Source organism: Sturnus vulgaris, chromosome 3 (genome assembly GCF_052056855.1).
Source record: "Sturnus vulgaris isolate bStuVul1 chromosome 3, bStuVul1.hap1, whole genome shotgun sequence".
Taxonomy (NCBI): Eukaryota; Metazoa; Chordata; class Aves; order Passeriformes; family Sturnidae; genus Sturnus; species Sturnus vulgaris.
The window spans coordinates 83,753,714-83,759,434 of record NC_142245.1 but is presented as its reverse complement, the minus strand read 5'-3'; the positions used below and the strand labels follow the sequence as shown (position 1 = coordinate 83,759,434).

General features: G+C 36.9%; 1 long non-coding RNA gene across 1 annotated transcript; it reads left to right on the top strand.

Annotated features, from left to right (window-relative positions):
* Window positions 1-2,360: 2,360 nt before the first annotated feature.
* On the top strand, window positions 2,361-3,384 carry LOC148224458 (uncharacterized). Its single transcript, XR_015802658.1, has 3 exons — window positions 2,361-2,446; window positions 2,567-2,631; window positions 3,303-3,384. It is a non-coding gene; the product is annotated as an uncharacterized LOC148224458 (long non-coding RNA).
* The last annotated feature ends 2,337 nt before the right edge of the window (window positions 3,385-5,721 follow it).

Genomic DNA, 5,721 nt, shown 5'->3' with positions numbered 1-5,721 from the left:
TCTTCAATGACTTGGCTGATGGAAAAGTGTGGGTGCCTTTATATTTGCAAATGATATCTAGTTAAGAGGAAATGCAGGTAGCAGATTAAAACTCAAAACACTAATGACAATTTAGAGAAGAGATGTGAGGCAGATCAGGAGGTAATTCAATAGGAAAAAAATCTGTGGTCTGTACTGGCACAACAATAGCTATCTATCCAACACTGGACAAGAGTCCTCATGTGGCTGTGTGGGGTTTTTTTCAGAAAAGGAATGAGGAACTTATAGAAAATAAATGAGATGAACATGAATTGGTAAAACATGCATCTCCAAAAAACCACTTGTCATCTGCGTTGTGGTGGTAATCTTGGAAGACAAGAAATCAGTTTTCCTGTGCTCCGTGACTGCCCTGGTTTGACCCATCCTCCTTTGCAGTTTGGTGCTGGGCATTGGTGAGATCCTGTGATGCCTCAGACTGCAGATATCCTCATGAGCAACCTGTGCACTATCTCTTTTTGTTTCTGATCAAATAAGTCCTGAACTTTTTAAATTTAGAACTGTCAGTTCTTTGGAAAACATGGTATTCCAATGGTATTCCCTGTATGCCGTATCTTGGTCCTGCCTAGGAGTGGTAGCATCCTGTAATTGTCCTACTGAGCAGCAATGTCATTAGTGTGTATTACAAAGAGGGCCTTAGAACTGGATTCAGATTTGCTGAAAAGCAAATAGCCTTTTTAAAAAAGTGTATAATTTCACTATTAAAACTACGAACTACTTAAAATTTTTCTTAAGGAGTTAACTTTTTTTTCTGTTTAGGGTTAGTCCTTGAGTAGTTGCTTACCATCACATTCCAATAGTTATATTCATTATACACACCGCCCATTAAGTAGTTTCTGGAAGCAGATTTTGGTTCAAAGTCCATTTCCAGACATTCCAATCCCCAAAATGCCTCCATGGCTGAATGTTATTTTCAGGGGAGGGTGAGACAATTAAAAATAGTGTCATGGTGCAATTCAGTAACAGATAGCTGAGTGTCACTGGGGCAGACTGCTCCAAACTCCAGCAAAGCCTTTTGCTCTGAAAATATGAGAAATTTTGAACTATGCTGCCACTGCCATTCCCCATCTATATCATAGTAACAGAAATGAAATCAGCTTTCAGAGTATTGCTGATATCTGGAGTGTTACTGTTCCACACCAGGTTGGAGCATGTTCTGTTTGTGAAAACTATAATGTGCAATAAATGTTTTCAGGAAAGTTTTGAAAGTATTTCTGACTTATATCAGAATAATTTTGGATTTCCTTTCTTTCCCTCAAAAAGATGGTCGAGTTGCAGCACAGCTAAACAAGTTCATCTCTAAAGGGGAAATATGAAAGTGCTATAATGGGAGACAGCACTTCTGCTTATGACCAAGTCACTGTATAATGCATTACCTTATCCACCCCCAAACTTAAAAGTCAGAAATGGATTTAGCTTCTAAGTTCTAACAAAATAGGGTCTTAAAAATGGATTTAACATTAATAAATCATATTAAATCCTCCATTTCAAGTCCTCAAGACAATGTGATGTCTTTAGGAAAAAACATATACTTGAGAAGAAAATGGAGAAATATATTTTCTAGCAGACTACTCCTCTAAATTTGTCTGATTATTATCATTTTAAATCTGGAAGCATTTGGAAGTTGCTTAAGAGGTTGGGATGTTAAATTAATCAGAGATGACAGATTGGTGGGCAGATGAGAACAAGCGCTATCATGAATTGGTGTCATGTGACCCTGAAATTTAAGGTACTGTCAAATTGTGCTGTTAGTATATCTAAAATGCATTTATAAATCAGAATCTCCAAAGGAAGCAGATGTTTTAATACCATTTTCTTCCTGATGTTTTTCTTTTCGAAGAAAATGTTCAGTAACTTTATTAAAGACTTTGAGGAAATCTATGCATTTTTCACAACTGTGAAAATCTATTTATTGCTTCAGCAGGTGTTCAAAAGTAGCACATCCACCAAAACCTTCATGACCTCCAGAAGTCTGCAACCTGCCAGGCTGGTCCTCTGAGATGAAGTCCACAAAATGAACCTGCCACCAAGGGCCAGCATAGCCATTTGTGCAATGGGCTTGAATCTTCCACTTTTATTTTTTTTCCCTGCTGTGTTTCTGCACATTTTTCAAACTAGAAGAATAGTTAATAAATGGATGTGGTGTATGGGACTGAACTAACTTGCTGAAGAAAAAAAGCTACGTTGAGATATTTTTAAATTTTGAAACAGCTTGCAAATAGCCAAACCCAATAAGAAGTAATATGTTAGATAAAGATTAATACGAACTTGAGTTGCACATTTTATTAAATAGGCAAAAATAATTGTTTTGTTCTCTGTTTTAGGAGGACAGATGGAATGTAAAACAGATCAGGTGAAGAAGGCTCAAACACAAATCTGTAACAATACCTTAAAAGTCAGATTCTAACCTGTAAGTATGATAGCTGTGTGGCACATTTGAGCTAGATATTGGATATAAAATAGCAATCAAATGTCTGGAGAGCAGCTGCTTGCCTATCTATAAGACATCTGGCTCTTTTCCTCAATTCAGGAAGAACTTGCTGCTACAGCCAACTGTTGTGTTTCAGAGACCTGTTTTATTTTCCAGCATAAAACGTAAGTGCAATGTGACACAAAGCAATTTTCCCTTTTAAATTGCTTTAAATGTTTAGGTTCTTTCTGCGTGGATTTATACTGCATAAACCTCTGCTTCTTTTGCCACCCTTTCCTGCTGCCCTTCCTATATACCCCAATCTACTAGTCAGGCATGATCATTACAATTGGCATAAGTTCCCTGTCTTTAAAAGGCCTGCTACTTTGTCTTAATGATGTTTTTATTATTTAACACAGGGAAAGATCAGGTTAAATGTTCCTTTATGAGAAAAATGCAGTTTCCTGAATGCTGTGGAGTCAGGAGGCTGCAGCTATTCTTGCGTGCACTTCACTGTCTGTCAGTGCTGTCTCCTGGTGCCCCTTACAGCCTCCAGCTATAGGGCAGTTTCCTTTATGTCTTTGCTGATTTCTCTCCCTCCACAGGAATGCTGAATTTTCTAGAAAGACAATACAGAGGTATTCTTTCTATGAGAGACACATGATACAACAAAGCTATAGTTTAATGGACGAAATCTTTATTTTTCAAGGAATATAGAAAATTTGATTTACTTTTTAATGTGAGGTAAATGGAATTAATTTCTGTCTGTGAAAACCACTGAGCTAGATGGAAAGTCAAAAAGCCTTCCACTTCTATCTTCTACTTTCCTTTTCTTGTTTTCAAATGTTTCCCGAAGCACCCACTGACAGAAAATGAAGCTGAACCTGAAGATCACTCTGTGCATCTTGCTCGTTCCAGGGTGGCTGGTGAATATATAGGTAAACTTTTCTTGTGAATTTTGAGGAGCTATCTGAAGTCTAATCTGGCATTCTATTTATCCATGTAGAAATCAAAACAGGTTTTTTTATTTGTTGGGGTTAATCTTTTCCCTTGCTTCCTTCCTTCCTTCATCCATTGATGATTTTTTTAATCTAAAGGCACGATCCTTAATATGGCCTTTTGCACTTCCTGTCAACTTCTGGTTTATAACATATGATTTAACTACAACACTGATAAAAACTGCATTCTTACAAAGCAGAGCCTTGAGGGCAATCCATAGAACATGAACCAAATTCACTTTTAGCATTGCTAAAATGAAGACCTTAGAAAATTCACTCTTAAATTATCGCCTTAAATTTCCCATTAAGTTATAATAGCAAATGAATTCAGAGAATAACAGATTATATAAGGAGTTACTCAACTATGTTATGTTAGCCTGTAAGCATTCCTTTAGAGTGAGAGAGAAGCTGTAGCTATAGCAGAAAAAGTTTCTCCTTTCAAAGCATTTGGTCTGAAGCCTGTTTATTTTGGAAACTTTCTCCTTGGTTGTGGTGCAGTGGGAGGAGTTTTCACAGTGGGCAATTAATTTTAATCAAAACCATCATCCATTTTAGCTTAAAAAAATGTGTGTTCAAGTAGCCTTGAAGGAAGAGTGTTTGTCCTTTAAAAATACATAATCTGATTTGGCAGGGCACATTTATGGTGTCTCTGTGGTAGATTTTCTATTAAATTTATTTAAATACTCACACTCCCATCCCTGAGAAAATAAGCTACATGAGCTGGTTTGAGACCTTCATTAGAGGCTACTCCAAAGCATATTTTATATGAAAAATGGCTTTAGTACTGAGAATGATTGGTATGTCAAGAATTTCATTTCAGCCAACATTTTTGTTATTAGAAGAAGCTCCTGTTGTCTACAGAGGGGTTTTGTTCAGAAAGATATAATGCAAGATATGAAAAAAGCATCCTTCCAGTGTTCTTATCTACTATGCAATACTTCTATTGTAAGCATAGATAATAACAATTCTAATATTTTTTTCATTTCCTTGGGTGCTGCTTCTTACTCACATCTTATAATGGTACTCCTGATTTTACTGCTGCTTCTCTGGGAGCTAGAAAAATAATCAAAGAGCTTGTTTTTCAGTGTGTTTATTGAAACCTTAGAACTGCCTTAAAGGTGATCTTTTAAATCCCTTTTACCTTTTTGTGTTTCCCGTGTAAAATACAATGACTATCACATTAGAACATGTTTTCCTTATTGTTTTCTTCGTCATTAAATCTTGACAGGCTCATATCTCTTCCATTTCCTTTTGAAAGAGCACCAGTTTCTGAAGACTGGAAGGAGGGAGGATTCAAGTAGGTCACAAGATTTGGTGACATAACTATTCAGTCCTTTCAAACAATCCCAACAGCCAGATCATCCATAGATTGGAAGGAAAATGAGAATTAATTAAAGCCAAAATAAGCAGACTTATACTTTGTTCAGTAAGTTTCTGTTGTGTTTTGTTCTTGTTTATATCCTGTCCCACCCTTGCCCTTCTGGAAACTTTATTATCTTTTTTGTACACTGATAAGCAAGTTTTAAAATTCTCTCAAATCAGTACAACTCTGGTGATCAACTCTATAGGGCTATATATATAGGTTTCTCTGGATAGCAGAAGCAAATTTCTCTGCACCTTTGAAGACATCTACCATATTTTATTACTACTGTGACTATTTTTACAAAACCCTTGCTTCCTGAGCAGCAACCACATTCCCAGGACTGTTGGCATATGCCAGCAACAGATAAAGTTAACACAACTGAAAGAACTAAGGAATGAAAGTAATGCACTGGATGGTGTTTGCTCTCTCAGTTCTATTTTTGGTTGGTTAAGTGTCCTGCCCCATCCTGACAAAAACAAACAAACAAAACCTGACTAAAACAGAAAATGAAAGTGTGTGATGCTTGCTGGGAGACAAAACACCTGATCATTTTATGTTGCTGCTGACAATGGGCTGACAAGGTAGTGGTCATCACAAATTCATCACAGCCATTGGAAGGGAAGCATCACACTTCCTCACTTGATCTCATGAGCTCTCAAGATCTACTGTGAAACCATTGCATGGTAGCCAACAGCAAAAACTGATTTTCTTAATGCGTTTTTTGTCCTTGTCTAGTGTAGAATGTACAAAGTACGGTCCAGTCAGTAGCAGCCAAAATACCTGGAGCATCTTGAAACCCAGCAATATTTTGGGCATGGTTAGACAAGATATCCTAGAAGCAAAGGATACAAAACAATGATGAAAGGAGAAGCTGGGATAACAGTGTCTGCTCCAGGGTCAATGTTAAACACAGC